This window comes from Balaenoptera physalus (genome assembly GCF_965194825.1).
Source record: "Balaenoptera physalus genome assembly, chromosome: 4".
Taxonomy (NCBI): Eukaryota; Metazoa; Chordata; class Mammalia; order Artiodactyla; family Balaenopteridae; genus Balaenoptera; species Balaenoptera physalus.
The window spans coordinates 105,551,355-105,572,287 of record NC_138891.1 but is presented as its reverse complement, the minus strand read 5'-3'; the positions used below and the strand labels follow the sequence as shown (position 1 = coordinate 105,572,287).

General features: G+C 39.1%; 1 long non-coding RNA gene and 1 pseudogene across 2 annotated transcripts in view; both read right to left on the bottom strand.

Moving 5' to 3' along the window:
- LOC309660211 overlaps positions 1-20,933 on the bottom strand; it is a 385,318-nt gene that overhangs the window by 249,781 nt on the left and 114,604 nt on the right. The window lies entirely within an intron of this gene.
- On the bottom strand, positions 18,535-19,413 carry LOC309659432 (ferritin light chain pseudogene; annotated as a pseudogene). Its single transcript has one exon. The product of its transcript is annotated as a ferritin light chain pseudogene (transcript).

Here is a 20,933-nt window from a genome sequence, read left to right as displayed (position 1 = left end):
GCAACAGAGCAGTGAGATCAGCAAGTAATAAAAGGAAAAGCCAGGTTCTATCAGAGGGCTAGGATGATGGTGGTTGGGTAATGAAATAGTTTCTGGAGATTCTGTAAGTGAGAATTAGAGACTTTTTTTGATGGATACTTGAAGTTTCTCCCATTCTCCTTTCATATCAAGTAAAGATTAACATTTTTCCTTCTTATAACAAGCCTCTAGTTTCTAGACAATGATAATTTTCACATCATGAAAAACTTATATAGAATCTTCTAACTCAGCTCCTTAAGTACGATAAGATTCTGCTCTCTGGTATCATCTGCTTTCAGATGCTTTTGCTATAGTTATTATGTTTCAGAGACCATTTAAAAAATTAAAAAAAAATAGACTCTAGGTTTCTGCCATTCATTTTCTGACCGGGGATATCCCAAACCATTGAAACAGAAGGGGTGCGTGGGATAGCACACACAGTGGGTTGTCTGCCCATGTCCAATCTCAGGCTTCTTCCTGAGGGCAGAGCCCTGACTGACCTTGTGGGTCTTATGCTCCGGAAAGAAAGCTCCTTTCCAGCCCTAGGGAGGTAAATCTTGATTAGCCTAAGCCATATATGGTGATTAATTCCATCCAGTTATTGGTTTAGGCATGTGCATGTCATGCACTTCTGGCCAGGGGGATACGAGGGAAAGCCATCCGGGGCTATGTCAGTTCCTAATTTATTGCCTCTCAGCTCTGAACGCACTCTTGGACATTCACTCTATAATAACGGAATTCCTGTAACCATTTCCCCTTTAAAGTGAGTATGATCATAAGCTTTTTCAGTAGAGGCCGCTGGAGAGACATTGCAGGAGGAAGAGGCTTCTGCAATTTACAGCCTGAACTGGGGGTGGGGGGACTTTGAGTGAGACCTGCCTGAGCCCCAGGCCCAGAACGCCATCTCTCTGTGACCCTGTAGCCTCGGCCTGGCCATAACCTGGCTGGCCTGCGGGCAGCTACCTGGGACCCAAAGAGTGGGTCATGGGAGGGGGAGAATGCATACAGAAAGCTCCCTCTGCAAGCCCCTCCCTGCCAGCCCTGCCCTTTGAAGGTTTTCTCTAGCTGCCTTTCTCCACCCCACACAAGGGAGCCCAGACCCCCACTGGCCACCCATACCATGGGTAAGTGACCCCCTCCTCCCCGGCCTGCACTGGGCAGGGCTGCCTATGATTTGACCAGCAACTCCAGACGGGCCAATTTCCCTGCTGTCCTGTGGCTGAAGCACACCTTCTTCAGCAAGGCCGGAGCTCCTCGACGGCTCCCCCTTAGTGTTAGGGTACCATATAGAGGTTCCTTATATTTTATAGTTTCTGTTTTATTTTAGTTAATAATTCTTATATAAAACTTCCCGTGTTTAACCTACTGGGTGATGTCTCTTTTGAGTAGGTGCAGACTGCTACAGGGGGTTCCTGAGACACCGTATCTTCACTCATAAAAAGCAAAAATTAATTTATGCTTCATTTTTCTGCCTCTGAATGTTAATACATGTAACCCTTGGCACTTCAGCATTTTTGGCCAGTGGGAAAAGACAAGTAGAAAGAACCTGGATTTTTTATGACAGCATCATGTTATTGAGTCAACCAACCTGCAGACTTCTTATGTGAGGTGGGATCAAAAAATACCCGCAAATTTAAGATTCCAATTACTTGTAGCACAAAGCTGTACACAAAGATATGTAATATTCCCTTGTTTAGAGTCATCGTTATTCTAAAGGGTTTTATTTTCAAGTCGTCACATTGTCTCTTGGCAATCCTAAGTGATGACATCGACTGTTACTATTTTCAGTCATTAGGTTGAATTACCCACCTTGCTTAACAAATTCACTATTATAAAGTCCTTAGTTTCCTTTCACTGCTACACATATTCAGGTCCTTCATATCATAAAATTATATAGGCATTTAAAAAAATTTTTAGTTTTCCTTTCTGATTATGTTGAGTTTCTATCAGTGTTTATGACAAAAAAGCCATTGACACGAGGGCCTGCGTATTTTTGTGTTTCTTTTTTGGAGGCTAAAACCCCTCTTAAATGGCAGTTCTTTCTCAGAAATCTAGGATAGTCTTCTGGAAAGTAGACACTTCAGCAGATTTCCAACTCCTCTACAGGAAGGCGGCTGGGTATAATGCTTCATTGTAAGTCTGTATTTAGAATTAATATATACACATAAAAGAAATAAAAAAAGAAATACAGCACTCTAAATTCTATTGTCTCACAGCGCCTGTGTCCCATAACAATTCTTACAAATTTCATCCTTGATTAAAAGGAAATCTTTCCAGAGAGGGGTGGGCTGCTTGGAAGAAGCTGGCCACATGGCTTCTGCAAGTGTGTTCTGCTCATTATCTTGTACTTGCATGGCTACTTTGCTCTTTATTTTCCATGTGTGGTTTCTGGAGTTTGCTTCGCTTGCTGTGACTTCTTTGAAACTTCCTCCAGAAACACGTCTAGCACTCTAGGTACCATCAGTCCTGTCCAGTTGGAGCCAGTGATCATAACGCTTTCTGTGGAACAATGAAGGTCTTAAAACAATTCACCCATCCCACCCCATCCAGGCATAAGATAATACATCTGACTATTGCTCTTCTGTCTCTTAATGCCAAGATCTTCTCCATGCTCTGGTTCTTTTTTTCTCTTCTTTTTCTTCACAAAGCGTCTCCCTCCACACTCCTTTAGAGCACTGTTTCTATTCTGGGCTTTGGGAGACCCAGCATCCCTGGGTCCTTTCCCAGACAGATTCGGTGACCTGCATGAATAGACTTCCAACCGGCATATGTCTTCTAGTGAATAATGACGTTCATGCTTCCTCATGGACCTTCTGAGGCAGTCTGGCTACTACTAAAATTAATCACCGCCTTACAGGAAAGGAAGGCTCAAACACTTAATGTAGAAAATTAACTCTTTGGTGTTTATCCCAAAAGAAGTAGGATTCAGAACTTAGATAAGGTTTGAGGGCAGGAGAAGAGGAGGACAAAAATAATGAACTTCCTCTTACCGTCACCTTCAATGCCCCTCCCCTGCATGTGCTCAAGGATAACTGTTAGCCTAAGAAAATGAAGGCGAGACCCTGGATGTCTAGTGGGATGGGGGTGAGAGAAAGGAGCCCCTCAAGATGGGGTCGTAAACCCTAGAAACCAGAAGCCCTCACCTAGCCACCCCCAGGTGAGGGGTATGCTTTCCATTTCCATTCTCAATCCTGCAGTGCAAAATGTCGCAACTGATGACCTTCTGATCAGATGTCTTGATATTTGATTTTTAAATATCAGAAAAATAAATGTCAGTGAATGTAACCCTTTGAAAGTCATGGAAGTCTCCAAAGATGAAACACTAAAATCAGGAGCTGAATTTGAGAAGCTATTCATTTTGCAACTGGGGCAAGGAGCCTGGAAATTAAAAATCAAGAGTGTAGCTTACTTTTGTGAGTTTATGGAAAGACCTGTCTACATTCTTGCAGTTCTTGCTTCTGTTAGCTTTGTTGCTTTCTTCTTTGGACGAAATGAAGAACTCCTAAAATGATCTTGAAGACTGGCGTCCGTGGCCCTGTTCTACTTGTCCTGCTTCCTTCCATCATGAATTAGATGAGGATGGCTGCTCTTGCCCTGGATCAGGACACATCACAAGTGATCTCAGCTTCTTATACCTCAGCGCGCCTATCCTGAAGCTCTCTTCAGGAGACAGACCTCTAACCTTAAAATCATTAAGGTCAAGAGAGGACAAGAGACTTCCTCACGTCCCACTTCCCTTTGTATTATGGATGACATAATTTTATCCTAACTGTGCCTCAGGTCTTTAATAAGGTATTCATTAATGCTTTTATGAACTGTTAAGTCTTAAAATTTTACATAGCATTCCTATACTATCTTTTATGTCTGGGAATTTAACCTAAAAATTATGGATATATAAAAAAATTTAGCTACAGGTTATTTGTTATAAAATTACACAAGTCAGGGACTTCCCTGGTGGTCCAGTGGTTAAGACTCTACGCTTTCACTTCAGGTGGCACGGGTTCAGTCCCTGATAGGGGAACTAAGATCCCACATGTTGTGTGGCCAAAAGAAAAAAAAAAAAAGGAAAGAAAAAATTACACAAGTCAATACACATACATGTATATAAACTCTCACACACGGAATATATCTATATATAGCATATATATGTTTACCAGTCCTTTGTTGCTTTTGAAAAACATTTAATAACCTAAGAAAATATTTATTTTTAAGTGTCAAATCAAGTTCAAAAATGATCATTGTATGCTCTATCTATATCATCTTACATCATTTGTGTCTATATGTGCCATATCTATATCCACATCTATAACAGTTACATCATTTATTATCTTTATTGCCTTCACCATCTGTCTCTTCTTTCCCCCACCATCTCTTCCACCACTCTTCTACCCTCTTCCCTTCTTCTATTCACTAAGATCTTAAGAATGTCACTATTTTAGAGTTAAGATTATGGCTTGTTTATATTTTCCTCTCCTTGCCTGTATTTTGTAATTTTTCTGTAATATTATATATAATTTGGCTTGCTCTCTGACTCTTACACTTCCTGGAATGACTCATGAATAGAGCTTTAGAAGCCTCAGAAATATTCTCAGCTATAAAGATGACAATAAAAAAAAGGCCATTCTGCCTGAATTATCAGTGGTTTCATACGGTTTGGCTGGTTCTCAGTTTACACAGACTCCAAGAGCTGGAAAACCTTAGAGGTTATCCAAACCGGTCTCATCTTAAGGGGAGTAAACTGAAACCCAGAGACGCTGACACTCAGTCAAGAAGTCATAGAGTTGGTGGTGAATCCAAGATTGCTTTAATGATAACAATATGAACTTATTTGAAATTTCATTGTTTAATTCAGTGGCTCTTGGAACTCATACACACCTAACAGACACATGCTTAATGATGTCATCAGGGTTGGCCTCTCTAAGTCAGAATGTTTAAAATGGGAGAAAACATCTTAATTCCAACATAATTGTGACAAATTTAAATATGTTGTGCTCAAAATAGCTTCAAGTTGTGAGCTTAATGCTGTTTCATTTTGAAAAGGGAACTCACCAAAAATGTCCATTATAAAAAGAGACACTTCCTAAAGATACTATGCTAATGATACTCAAGCTATAACTTTTATCCCCTAAGAACTGAATGCCAGTATATCAAGAAATTCTTCCAGAAATTGTTATATTTTAGATCAAAATTTATTGTAAAAATCAAATACAAGCTTAAAATAATTCTTATGCTTATTATATAGGTATGTGGGTGAAAATAATTGTTGCCATGGTTGGAATACAGTAGTAGTTTTATCTTACCTGAGCTACATTTTTCATCTTTGAAAAGAGGACTTCTGGGCATCCTACTACCCAACACACACAATTGACAATCTAGACCAGACCATGCTCTGTAAAACTGCACCAGAGAAATTTGTAACACCCTCCATTTGAGCTCCTGGTTCCCTGATTTCCCGTTATTTGATCTGGTTCAGTCTGGCACGCTGTTTGTGTTTATACAGCGTAATAAGACATCTGCTGCCCACCAGAACCCATTATGATCTGTGGCACTTCCCAGCTGACTGCCATCCTATTTGTATTAATTGAATGCAGTATATTCTGCATACACCACTGATTACCCTCATTTATTTCAGTTCCTAAAGACACAGGATCTCACTTCGTGCCCTTACAACATTGCTCTACTCATTTGGCTCCAATTAGCTTCAGCTAACGAAAATACATTATAGCGAAGTTCTGGTTAGCCATTGCTGTTTCTAATGACATAATTTGTGAGTTTTTAGCCTATGAAAGTAAAGACATTGGGAATTAAGTTATAGTATCTTCTGTGGGGCTGAGAAATATTAATTGCAGGCATCTGGGCTCACTTCCTTAAAGAAGATTTGTGATTTCTATTTAACTAATAAATGTTGACATAATTGAAGAGCTATAAGCTCCATATGCTGGACTTTCTGAAGAATTTCTGATTATACCCTTGTTCAGTTAAGCAACAAAATACTCTGGCATTAACACTATATCATGGTTTACTTGCACTAATTATTTTATAATTATATTGCATGGTTAGAGATCTTATCCAAAAGAGCTTCTTTAGGATTTATTAAAAGATGCAAATTTATCCCAAAACTATAAAAAAGTGTCACTAGTTTAGTGAATAATTATATATTTTTAATTTAAATTTTTCTTCTCAGTGAACTGATTTTTCCATTCTAGTGTACTGTTTTAGCTCCAGAGTCTGGGGTCAGACTCTAATGGTTTATGTTTTAAAGATAATAGTCTTTGCAGTGACATTTTTGAATATGACTACTTCAAAAAATATTTTCAGGTGTATTCTAGACACTTGAAAAAAATTGAGTGGATCACAATAGATTCTATAACAAATTACATTACCTTACTCCTTAATAACAAGGTTATAACCAAGAAATTCAGCAATTTTCCTGTCTTTTCAACTAGGTGTTTGTATACTGTACAACTGTCCTTCATGGTATAAAATCCAGATTTTGATCTGTTTTGAAATATAATCAATTATCATATATTAGTCTGAGGAAATTTCACTGCTAAATTATAACCTCAAGCAAAAAGTCTTTCTACTCATCACTCCTTTGAAAGTTTTAGTTTTAAAATGTTCTCATTGCATTTTATGTTTTTTTTCCCCTTCCATACCAAACTTGAAAAGACAAGGCCAATCATAGTCAAATACAGTAAAAGCTGTGCTCCCATGGTTTTTATGTAAAGTTAATAAAATAAATAAGAGGCAGCTGTGCATTTCAGGAAATCACTCTATTGAGAGGTTCTGGGAATACTATAATCACAAGTGTGAAACTGGAGTCACCAGAAACCCTCAGTGGAATTATAGCTCAATAAATCAAAATTTGCTCCTTTTTACCTTTGTGGTATAACTCTGCATTCTCTGTGGTGCGTATGTTTTACAGCATTCCTCCTGCTATCTTTTTAATTATCATGGAACTTCTTGTTTTCTGTTCCAGCAGGTTTAGATTTGGGGGATTTTTGCTGTACCTTGGTTGCAGTGTCTCAAACACTTAGGGTCTAGGACTGTGGCATGGTACTAAATCCTTCTCACCTGCCACCACCAAATAAGAAAGAAAGAGGGAATATGAAGAACTGTGAGGCATTTTGATAACATTTCATGGAGGTATATAATAAATACATTCATGCCAGACTGTAATATCATACATGTTAATAAGTCCATGGACTGACAATGGTCCACATAGATGACCCTGCAGACTACTGAATCTTGTAGTTGACTGATAGGCTATGAATTACTGTTTTTGACAATTGCAGCAATACAGTTATCATTCTTCTCGTTAACTTATGTATTCCTTGATGACAAACCTGGTGAATTATTTTATCCCAGAATGTCTTGTATGTCTCCTCCACCCCCATTTTATTTAAAAGTACTAGCAAAATCTTAATTTCTTTAATTAAGAAAACACTACGCAGATTCTTCTAGCCAAGCAGATCAAACACCAAAAAAAGTATTCATCAATCTAGAGCCTGGGTTCAAATTCTGTTCTTTATCATTTGTTAGCTCTATAACCATGGGCAGGTTACTTAGTCTTTTTATGTCTCAACTTTTTTCAAAAATATTAGTACCCATCTCCCAGCATTGCAGTGAGGTTTATCAGTAAGCTTCTGCAGTGTAAAAAACTACCCAAAACTTAATGGTTCAGTACAATCAACATCTATTATTTCTACTACTCTATGGATTGACTAGAAGGTTCTTCTGATCTGGAAAGGCTTGACTGAACATGGATGGCTTAGGGTGGTTTTATTTACACGTCAGAATGTGTCTCATCATCCAACAGGCTAACCCAGGCTTCTTCACATGGTGCTCTCAGAGCAGCAAAAGAGAACAAGTCCATTTTTAAGCCTCTGCTTGCATCATGTTTGCTAACGCCTTTTGATTAAAGAAAGTCACGTGGTCAAGCCCAAATTAAAGGGGTGGAGAGACAGACTCTATCCGTTGATAGGAAGAGTGGGAATTCACAACACAAAGAAGCATACATTCAAGGATGGGTGGAATTTGTGGCCTTTTTGCAATTTGCCATATGAGGATGAGGTGAGTTAGTAGTTCTGAGAGTAAAGTGCTTAGCATCAGAGATGGCTATATATTAAGAGCTAAATATTATCTACCATTCTCATCATATGTGTAAATAGCACCATCTTCACACTTAGCTCTTGCCATTAGAGCAGGTTTTATGTTGTTATCTCTTTTATATGTAAATAAGAAATTATATCAATTTAGATGCTGTTGAAATTCTGATCTTCAGTTTCTGAGTCCTTTGCAATATCTTACCAGATGGACTCTCTTGAAGAAGGTAACATGATCATTACAGACAAGAAAACTTATCTCCTCATCTCATTCTTTACACTGCTGCCTGAGTGATAAATTTTTACAAAATCTGGGTTCCTCCTTTCTTTTTTTTAAGATTTTTTTCATGTGGACCATTTTAAAAGTCTGTATTGAATTTGTTACAATACTGCTTCTGTTTTATGTTTTGGTTTTTTGACTGTGAGGCATGTGGGATCTTTGCTCCCCGACCAGGGATTGAACCCGCATCCCCCACTTTGGAAGGCGAAGTATTAACCACTGGACCGCCAGGGAATTCCCCTCCTTTTTAAAAAAAAAAAAAAAAAAATAATTATTTAAAAAAAGGTTTTGGCTGCGTTGGGTCTTCGTTGCTGCATGAGGGCTTTCTCTAGCTGTGGCAAGCAGGGGTTACTCTTCATTGTGGTGTGCGGGCTTCTCATTGTGGTTGCTTCTCTTGTTGCGGAGCATGGGCTCTAGGCGTGCGGGCTTCAGTAGTTGTGGCACACGGCTCAGTAGTTGTGGCTCGCAGGCTCTAGGGTGCAGGCTCAGTAGTTGTGGCATGCGGGCTTAGTTGCTCCATGGCATGTGGGATCTTCCCAGACCAGGGCTCAAACTCATGTCGCCTGCATTGGCAGGCGGATTCTTAACTACCGCATCACCAGGGAAGTCCCCCTCCTTTTTAATTTCTAACTTTCTGGCCCTATTTCCCACAATATTCTCAACCTGCCCCCAAACCCAACCCACATGCCTTGAATTGCTGCTTGAACTTGCTGGAACTTTTTGCAGTGCATTTCCTTCTGCCTATAATGGTCTCCAGGAACACGTAGAGAATTGGAACTTTGCGAAATGTCATGTGTTTTTAAAGACCGTCCCTCACATCTCCTGCAGAGATAAGGACTTCCTTCTTCTGAGTTCCCATAGCATTCTGCATATACCAGAAAACGAATCCATGTTTCATTTGCCAGAGAATCCTTTTCAACACAGTACTCCAGGTACCTACTAACGTCTAACTGTTCAGCACGTGAACTTACAATCTAAGGGTGGATTCTGACTATTATGAACAATCCCTTTTTTCTATTTTTTTATTTGCTCTCTATGCTCATCGTTTCACAAAAACATAAACCAAAAGATTGGTACAAAGCGAGGGACTCACTCTTCAGTGGTGAGAAGAGTTGAAATAAGTGCATGATCAGGATAGCTCTGTGAAATTAAGGGACCTGTGGGGCCAATTCAAGCAGGACTGAGATGTCAGAAAAATGAACTCTGCCTTTCAGAATAAACGGACAGCTGCCACAGGAACATGTGTATATGTTTCCCTGTGTGAGGCCAGGATCTATAAACAAGGGCAGTGGAGGGTGGAGGTTAGCAGGAGTGATGCTGAAAGGAAACCAGACCAGAAGAGCTCATGAGTTGACTATTAGCTTCTTGAAGGTAGTGACAATTTCTGATGATTTTTCTGTATTTTGTTTGTTTGTTGTTAGCACATTGTACAGTGCAGGGCACCTAAAAAAACACTGTGAACTACTCTATCTGTGTGATGAATGAAAAGATTCATAATGCAGTACCCAGCTTTAGCTCACATTATGAATGCACACTTTCTTGCCCATTAACACAAAGTATAAGAACAATTTCTGATCTGGTGAATAGCTTTCCTCAGAAGAAAAGCACATATCTTGGTCAGTGTCCTCTAACCTTGCCTTGGAGGTGAGGATCTTGAACTACATCTTCCTAGAGTCTGTTCACACCAGTAGATTCAGTGGTAAATGAAGTTGGACTTGGGTGAAACCACCCAGATTAGACAGGGGACACAAGTGTCTACTCTAGGATTATTGAAGGATTGGCCTTTTATGTGGGACGTAGTCTGTGCAGATGATCCCACCTCTACCCTGAAATAATCTTAGCTCTTTCTGTAGACAGGGTTCTCGATTGTGGATGATTTTGACCCCTCAGGGACATTTGCCAAAGTCTGGAGACATTTCTAGTTGTTACACTAAGCAGAGGGTGCTACTGGCATGTAATGCATAGAGGCCAGTGATGCTGTTAATCACCTGCAATGCACAGGACAGCCCCTCACAGCAAAGATGTCGATGCCGCTGCTATTGGGAAACCCTGATTTCAAGCATAGCTAGTATTGGCCGGGCTCAGATTTTGGGATTTCCAATCCTTTATAGGATTATGCCTCAATAGTGAAGTACAATTCTTCCCTTCCCATAATTTTATTGAGATATAGTTGACATACAGCACTGTATAAGTGTAAAGTGTATAGTGTAATGGTTTGACTTACATATATTGTGAAATGATTACCACAATAAGTTTAGTTTAATATCCGTCATCTCATATAGATACAAAAAAAGAAAAAGAAAAAAAAATTTTTTTTTCCTTGTGATGAGAACTCTTAGGATCTATTCTCTTAACAACTTGCAAATATGCCATACAAGCAGTGTTAACTACAGTCATCATGTTGTACATTGCACCCCTAGTAACTGTCTTGTAACCGAAAGTTCATACCTTTTGATTGCCTTCATGCAATTCCCCCTTCTGAAGTATTATTCTTTAGTAATATGCTTAGAATACAATAACTTTATTAACTATATCATTACCATTTTCTTTCCTTGAAAATAAAATCTTTAAAGATTTAAAGTTAAATGGTTTTGAAGAGATTTTATTTTAAATGAAGCAGAAACTGATCAACCAAACTTAAAATGGCCTTGAAATAAACTAAACTGACTTCTCTCCAACTGCAGTCTCTAACCAACAGTAACTGGGCTTGCAGCTACAAGCAGTATTCACAACCTGGACCTTCAGAATACGAAATGGAGCCCTTGAGGCTGATACAGTAGATGAACTCATATTGGTTTAGATTTCATTATGCTTGATAACTATGATAAATGCCAGTCATGGATTCTTGCAAATTCAATCCTGGCAAAGTTTCCATAAAGATGTGACTCGGGTAAAACGCATGTATTTTAAGTATCTAATCTACAGTGAACAATTTGTCCTATCCCTAAGGAATGAAACAGTAATTTCAAACACATGTTTGGGTAACCGGACAGTAAAGGCAATCTGAAGATTGCCATAGGAGCTTGTTTGAGAAAATGGTATTCATGTGTACTCTCGCTGGCAAGATTCTGCTCAGATAATAAAAATGATCCTGTCCAGTGAGGAGAGGCATCAGTTCACTCTCAAGGGTGCCCTCCCCTCCTCCCACCCCAGACACACCCCCTGCCAAACTGGGAACCAGCAGTACTTTATTCGGACCTCACAGAGCCCCAGAGGGTCCGCCTGAGCTTTCTCATTCACAGGAGGAGCTGGTGCCTCAAGTCAACCCTTTCCTCCCACCTCTCATCCTTTCTTTCCCATGAAGTGTTTATGGGGAGATCCTGAAACCATGCAACTGTTTGCGTGTTTGTTGACAACTGGTAGGTGGAAAACAGCACAGCTTGACACAGTAATTGTAGGAAGATTGAAAAAAAATCTGCATCAATGCCAGGGGACATAAAACTATTTCCCTTCTAAATATCTTGATGGTTTAGATGCAGAACATTTCCCTTATATTTAGCTGAAAACTTCAGTTTCTTTCCTTTGGGTTCATATGGCTTCTTTATCTGGCATGGGAGAGGGAGGACACCTGAGGACCAAAGGTGGATTTAGAAGGTGAGGGCCAAGACCCCAACCCTGACCCTGGGCCCTGTGCACCTCCTTGGCGCACAGTCTGATGGTGCCATTACTGGTACCTTAATATGGTTGAATCTAAACTTTAGACAGGACAAAAGAAAATAAAGATTTTTTTTTCCCCTTAAATGTGATAGCAGAAAGCTCCTTGGGAGCATGTGTTTTGAGTAACCACAGGTGATGGACACTACTGGTAAAAATAATTAACTACCTCAAACCTTATAATAACATTAGAACCAAGGACAGGCACCTGGTGTAGAGGGTGTGAATCCCAGCCAGGAGAAGTAAGTTGAAGCTTGTACCACAAAAGGTTTGTCCTTCGGGAATAGGCAGACCTTCGAGGATCCCCCTCTCATATTAGTTGTGGTGGGAGGGCTGGCCATTAGGCCCACCCTTTCTACCTTCCTTGCCCTGGGGTCCTATGTTTCACCCCTTTCCCTCCACCTTGTCCGTCTCTCATGTACTATATCTTTGTTGGACCAGAGGGCGAGAGAAGAAATTGCCCCTTCCCTTCTCCCAGAGGAGGTGAAATCTGGGGTTCGAAGCCTGGGGAAACCGGAGCTAAGACCACTTCAACAGGGCTTCTTTGAGATGCTCCACCTCCACTGTACCCCCTTCTTAGTCTTCAAGGGGACAATTCACTTTAGAAGAAGTGGAGCAGGACTTGGCCCTGAGAGAGTCTGAGGGCTGGGTCTTCTGGACTTGCTCAGGCACCTTTGTAGTTGAGGAGTTCCACTGGGCAAACCCAGCCCCTCCCCAGCCTCTAATGGACGTCTTCATAGAAACCCCATTTCACTTTTATTGTGTCTACCCCTTAGCAAATTAACAATAGAAATGCATTAGTAGTGACAACTCCACTTGCTTAGGTTGGGGGATGGAGGGAATGATTTCTTTTTCCAAAGGAAAAAGAAATTACCTTAAAATTTTTGCATTACTTTCAAAAAATAAAAAAAAGAACCTTCCCAGTGACCACTGGATTGTTTTAATTTCCCAAAATTTTCTTTTTTTTCCCTTGTAAATAGGTTTCACTCATTGGCAATTTCCTTCACTTATTTAAGGTAATGCACTATTCTAATAGGTAGAACTTTCAGTCTGTCCCTCGCTTGCCTCACTCCAACCCTATTCCTGCTGTAAGTGTCACCTGTGCTTCTCACCCCTTTCTCCTCCCAACCAGGTGACTTCAGTCACCCCCACCAAGAACCAAGGCTTTGTGTGTGTTGGGGGTGCTTAAGTTGACTCATCACATTCCCTTTAGGGGTTGAAGGGCCACTTGTAGCATTTCTATGAAAATTTTATGTAACTCACTGCTATGCAAAGATGTTCAAAATGAATTTCAGCAGGTGATAAGTTAGCGTAATGAATAAATATCCTGTATCAGTATTTGGACTGCCCCTTTTCTCCAGCATCTTGATCCTGATCTCAGAAACCAGAATAAGTCAAAAGATCCTCCTCCCCTGAAGCAAAGTGAATTAGTAATCAGTCCTGATTACTCAGGATAGTGAAACTTTTATTTTTTTAAATGGAAATCAGGGTGAGGGTGGGAGGGGGGTACTCCTGCTTGTGACTGTTTTTAAAAATAAGTGTTACACTATTCTGTAATTGTGACAACTTTGAAAATTGAATTTTACTGGAAAGCTGCCAGCCATCAGCAGCCTGGTTTTGAATGGACTGTTCCTCCTTTCTAAAATCTGTTCTTTGCCTTGCCCTGGGAAGATGAGGCAGCTGGTTCAGACTTTTGGGGGTTTGTTCTTTTGATAGATGAGCACTCCATTTTTCTTTCCCACGAAGGTTGTTTCAGCCACAAACCACTTCATTGCACCGTTTCAATTTCAAAATAAAGGAAATTTATATTTAAAAAGCTACTACCTTAGTTAAGTTTTCTAATAATATAAACAAAGAGTAGATACTAACAAAAACAGTCATAATGGATCTATGGATCTGACAAGAAATATATGGTAGAATGAAAAATGGGGAATTATAAACAATTGGATCTAGTTGCTTGGGGAAATGCAGTTAAGGGAAGTAGGACTTCTTTCGCTCAGATATAAAAATTCATTTGTTCATTCATTCATGACGGTCTTTCTGTGCTTCAGTTAATAAATATACACTAAATGTATAATATGAATAAGGTACAACATTAATCTTTACAAGGCAGAATTTACAAACTCCAATGTCTACAGGATCAGGCAATGAACAGGTTAGTGAAGTTGGTCAAGTATTAGGCAATAGGGAATGGTGGGGACTTGGTCAGGTGGAAAGCACATGTCCCACTTAAACTGGAGCCACTACTCAGCTCCTGTTAAGTACAGTACTTTTCAGGTCTTCTGGTTTTTCAAAAGAATATAAAATATCAGATTTTTTTAATGTGAAACTTCTTGATTCTAAAATAGTATGTCATTCAAGAACAGGTTTCTGGTGACTGACTATACTGCTGAACTGAATGAATTAGCATTTTCAGAACTCTAATGGAAAACTGATGAATTCATAAAAGTGCTAACAAAAGATTAAGATAAAAAAAAATTAATTACATGGGACTGAGTGAACTGATGAGGATGATTATAATTTTTGTGACTTTCTGTTTGAATAAAAAAAATAAAAATAAAATAAAATAGTATGTCATTTATTCAACACTACACTGGTGGTTCTAGCCAGGGTAATTAGGCAAGGAAAAGAAACAAAAGGCAGAGAGTTTGGAAAGAAAGAAGTAAAACTGTCTATTTGCAAATGATATACTCTTTTATATAGAAAATTCTAAGGAATTCACTAAAAAATTAAACTATTAGGACTAATAAATGAGTCTCCAGCAAAGTTACAGAATGCAGATCAATATACAAAAATCAGATTGTATTTATATACACTTGTAATGGACAATTTGAAAATAAAATTAAGAAAATGATTCTACTTAACAATATCATCAAAAAGCATAAAATATGTAGAAATAGATTTAACAAAAGAAGTTCAAGACCTGTATATGAGAACTGAAAAAACATCATTGAAAGAAATTAAAGAAGTCCTAAATAATGGAAAGATACCACAAGCTAATGGGAGATTTAATTTTCTTAAAATAGTAATACTCTTCAAACTGACTTACAGAATTCCAGCTGACTTCTTTGCAAACTTGACAAGCTAATCCTAAAATTCCAATGGAAATGCAAGATTTCCAGAGTAGTCCAAACAATTTTGAATAAGAATAACAAGGAGAATAACAAAGTTTGAGAACTCACATTTCTGATTTAAAAACTTGCTACAAAGCTACAGTACTCAAGACAGTGTGGTATGGGCATAAGAATGGAAATCTAAATCATCAAATAGAATTCAGAGTACAGAAATAAACCGTCACATTTTGGGCAATTGATTTTTGACAAGAGTGCCAAGAAAATTCAGTGGGGAAAGGATAATCTTTCAACAAGGGATGCTGGGATGACTAACTGGATATTTACATGCAAAAGAATGACATTAGACTCCCACCTCACATTGTACACAAAAAATAACTTTAAATGGATCATAGACCTAAATGAAAGAGTTAAAACTTTTAAAGCTCTTAGAAGAAAATATAGCGGTAAATCTTTGTGGCCTTGGGTTAGGTATAACATCAAAAGCATAAGTGACAAAAGAAAAAAATAGGTACACTAAACCTTATTTAAAAAAATGTGTTACAAATAATACCATCAAGAAAGTGAAAGGACAACCCATAGAACGGGAGAAAATCATGTATCTGGTAAGAGACTTACATTTAGAATATATAAACAGTTGTTAATAACTCAATATTGAAAAAAAGACAAACAATCCATTAAAAATTGGACAAGGTACCTGTATAGACATTTTCCCAAAGAACGTATATAAATAGTCAATAAGCACAAGAAACCACGTTTAACATTATTAATAATTAGGGAATTGAAAATTAAAATCACAGTGAGATACCACTTCACACATACTAGGATAGCTAGAATCAAAAAAGTCAGATAATAACAAAAATTGGTGAGGATCTGGAGAAACTGGAACATTCATACCCTGCTGGTGGAGATGTAAAAATGATGTAGCCACTTTGTAAAACAGTCTGGCAGTCTCTCAAAAGGTTAAATATAGAGTTACCACATGATCTAGCTCTTCCTCTCCTAGGTATATACCCAAGAGAAATGAAAACATGTTCACTCAAGAATTTGTACACAGATGTTCATAGCAGCATAATTGATAACAGCCAAAAAGTGGAAACAACCCAAATGTCCGTTGACTGATGAATGGATAAATAAAATGTGGTCTATTAGTAAACAGAATATTATTTTGCAATATAAAGTAATAAGGTACTGATATATGATACAATGTGGGTGGATCTGAAAACATTATATTATGCTCAGTAAAGGAATCCAGTAACAGATGAATCCATATAGTAGGATTCCATTATATGGAATAACCAGAAGAGTCAAATCTACAGAGATTGAAAATAGATTAGTGGTTACCTAGGTCTGTGGGGGAGAGGAGGGGGATATCTGTTGATGGATACAGGTTTCTTTTTGGCGTGATGAAATTGTTCAAAAATTAGATTGTGATGATGGTTGCACAATGCCTTGAATATACTTGAAAACAATTGTATGGGAAACACACACACACACACAGTATGCTAATCAAATCAAATGTATTTGCAAACTGAATTTGCCATGCAGGTTGCTGATTGATGACTCTCGTTGGGGATGGAAAGAGACAAAAGTAATGTTCTTGCCATTAAACCACCTTCTGATTAGTAGGAGAGATGAGAAGATAGACATAAATAATTATAAGAAAAGAGAATTTTGAAAGTAGAAAGCTCTGGCTGTATGATCGGTGGGGAGGTATCATGAACGTGATAACACTGAAGAAATAATTCTGTTCTAAAAAGAAAGGATGTAGGATATTTATATCCACATAAAGCACCAAAAAATCTAGTTGAACTGTGTTGATATGATTTTAGAGATGTACCCTAAAACGCAATTTTTTGCCAAATATTCAATGATGGGGTGATAAGATCTATAATTTCCCAAAGTCAAGGCCAAATGCAAATATAACCATAATAGAATGAACTTATGAAATTTAAGAATAAATGAAATTTTATTTTAAAATGTTTACTATTATGATTATTAAAATCTTTAGGAGTCAAATTTTAAAAGTTCGACATTGTGGTACCAGAATGGTAATTTCTCTAACCTCTTAACTACTGGATGGCTCATTTAGTCACACTGGCCACATGTTTTAGGTACTAAATACATACTTTCTTTCAACTGGCGTATTTAGCAATATCATTAATCTTTTCGTATCCAACAGAATATAATTCAAGAAAATGTTTTTTATTACATTTTTTTAAAGGTCTTTTTTCTTTTTTAATTAATTAATTAGTTAATTAATTAATGTATTTATTTATGGCTATGTTGGGTCTTCGTTTCTGTGCGAGGGCTTTCTCTAGTTGCGGCAAGTGGGGGCCACTCTTCATCGCGGTGCGCGGGCCTCTCACTATCGCGGCCTCTCTTGTTGCGGAGCACAGGCTCCAGACGCGCAGGCTCAGCAATTGTGGCTCACGGGCCTAGTCGCTCTGCGGCATGTGGGATCTTCCCAGACCAGGGCTCGAACCCGTGTCCCCTGCATTGGCAGGCAGATTCTCAACCACTGTGCCACCAGGGAAGCCCTTTTTAGTTACATTTTATAAAATGAACTTAAGACATCTTAAAAGAGCCTTTATCTTTCACAAGTGTATAACAAGTTACTTTTTTTTTTTAATTTTTGAATTTGACTTTATTTTTTTATACAGCAGCTTCTTATTAGTCATCAATTTTATACACATCAGTGTATATATGTCAATCCCAATCGCCCAAATCTTCACACCCCCACCCCCACCCCCCTGCTGCTTTCCCCCCTTGGTGTCCATACGTTTGTTCTCTATATCTGCGTCTCAATTTCTGCCCTGCAAACCGGTTCATCTGTACCATTTTTCAAGGTTCCACATATATGCGTTAATATACAATATTTGTTTTTCTCTTTCTGACTTACTTCACTCTGTATGACAGTCTCTAGATCCATCCACGTCTCAACAAATGACCCAGTTTCATTCCTTTTTATGGCTGGGTAATATTCCATTGTATATATGTACCACTTCTTCTTTATCCATTCGTCTGTTGATGGACACTTAGGTTGCTTCCATGACCTGGCTATTGTAAATAGTGCTGCAATGAACATTGGGGTGCATGTGTCTTTTTGAATTATGGTTTTCTCTGGGTATATGCCGAGTAGTGGGATTGCTGGAACATATGGTAATTCTATTTTTAGTTTTTTAAGGAACCTCCATACTGTTCTCCATAGTGGCTGTATCAACTTACATTCTCACCAACAGTGCAAGAGGGTTCCCTTTTCTCCACACCCTCTCCAGCATTTGTTTTTTGTAGATTTTCTGATGATGCCCATTCTAACTTGTGTAAGTGGTACCTCACTGTAGTTTTTTTTTTTTTTTTTTTTTTTTTTTTTTAGCCGCTGCAAAAAGCTTTATTGTTTCCATTTGGTCCAAGGCTTGGGAGAGGGGCTCCAGGGTGGTTAAAAAGCTGCCTAGTGGCTGCAGAGAGGGGCTTCAGGTAGAAGCCCTAACACCAGAGGGGCTCCTCAAAGGCCACTGGGCTCCGGAGGCTCCTAGTCGTGCTTGAGGGTGAGCCTTTCGAAGAGATACTCGCCCAGCCCAGCCTGGGGGCCAGCCAGCCTGCGGAGGTTGGTCAGGTGGTCACCCATCTTCTTGATGAGTTTCACCTCCTCATCTAGGAAGTGGCTCTCCAGGAAGTCGCAGAGGTGGGGGTCTGCGCGGGCACAACCCAGGGCATGCAGATCCAGAAGGGCCTGGTTCAGGTTCTTCTCCATGTTAATGGCGGCTTCCATAGCATCCTGAGTTTTACCCCACTCATCTTGAGATGGCTTCTGCACGTCCTGGAAGAGGGTGCGGCTGCCGCGTTGGTTTTGCATTTTCAAGAGATGCTCGGCGCTCTCGTGCTTCTCTTCGGCCAATTTGCGGAAAAAGTGGCCCACGCCCTCCAGAGCCACATCGTCGCGGTCGAAATAGAAGCCCAGAGAGAGGTAGGTGTAGGAGGCCCGCAGATGCATGTTGACCAGGCGGTTGACGGTGGCCTCCACCTCGGTGGAATAATTCTGACGAATCTGGGAGCTCATGGTTGATCAGTAATAAGGAGTTCGGCTCAAAAAATGGTGTTGGCTGGTCCCGGTGACCGAGGACAGCTGAGTGCCTCACTCCGAAGGTTGGAGGGTGGATAGATGAGTGGCTGGCTCCGAAGGCTGGAGGGTGGTCGGAGGCTGGAGGAAAGGGCGACCCTGGGTCTGTTCCGTCCAAACACTGTTGAAGCAAGAGACAGATCCGGGGAACCGCCGAGCGCAATGGACCTCATTGTAGTTTTGATTTGCATTTCTCTAATAATTATTGATGTTGAGCAGCTTTGCATGTGCTTCTTGGCCAACTGTATGTCTTCTTTGGAGAAATGTCTATTTAGGTCTTCTGCCCATTTTTGGATTGGGTTGTTTGTTTTCTTAATATTGAGCTGCATGAGCTGCTTATATATTTTGGAGATTAATCCTTTGTCCTTTGATTCATTTGCAAATATTTTCTCCCATTCTGAGGGTTGCCTTTTCTTCTTGCTTGTAGTTTCCTTTGCTTTGCAAAAGCTTTTAAGTTTCAGTAGGTCCCATTTGTTTATTTTTGTTTTTATTTCCATTACTCTAGGAGGTGGATCAAAAAAGATCTTGCTGTAATTTATGTCAAAGAGTGTTCTTCCTATGTTTTCCTCTAAGAGTTTTATAGTGTCCGGTCTTACATTTAGGTCTCGAATCCATTTTGAGTTTAATTTTGTGTATGGTGTTAAGGAGTGTTCTAATTACATTCTTTTACATGTACCTGTCCAGTTTTCCCAGCACCACTTATTGAAGAGACTGTCTTTTCTCCATTGTATATCCTTGCCTCCTTTGTCATAGATTAGTTGACCATAGGTGTGTGGGTTTATCTCTGGGCTGTCTATCTTGTTCCATTGATCTATATTTCTGTTTTTGTGCCAGTACCATATTGTCTTGATTACTGTTAGCTTTGTAGTATAGTCTGAAGTCAGGGAGTCTGATTGCTCCAGCTCCGTTTTTTTCCCATAAGACTGCTTCGGCTATTTGGGGGCTTTTGTGTCTCCATACAAATTTTAAGATTTTTTGTTCTAGTTCTTTAAAAAATGCCACTGGAAATTCGATAGGGATTGCACTGAATCTGTAGATTGCTTTGGGTAGTATAGTCATTTTCACAATATTGATTCTTCCAATCCAAGAACATGGTATATCTCTCCATCTGTTGGTATCATCTTTAATTTCTTTCATCAATGTCTTATAGTTTTCTGCATACAGGTCTTTTATCTCCCTAGGTAAGTTTATTCCTAGGTATTTTATTCTTTTTGTTGGATTGGTAAATGGGAGTGTTTCCTGAATTCCTCTTTCAGATTTTTCATCATTAGTGTATAGGAATGCAAGAGATTTCTGTGCATTAATTTTGTATCCTGCAACTTTACCAAATTCATTGATTAGCTCTAGTAGTTTTCTGGTGGCATCTTTAGGATTCTCTATGTATACTATCATGTCATCTACAAACAGTGACAGTTTTACTTCATCTTTTCCAATTTGTATTCCTTTTATTTCTTTTTCTACTCTGATTGATGTGGCTAGGACTTACAAAACTATGTTGAATAATAGTGGTGAGAGTGGACATCCTTGTCTTGTCCCTGATCTTAGAGGAAATCCTTTCAGTTTTTCACCATTGAGAATGATGTTTGCTGTGGGTTTGTTGTATATTGCCTTTATTATGTTGAGGTAGGTTCCCTCTATGCCCATTTTCTTGAGAGTTTTTATCATAAATTGGTGTTGAATTTTGT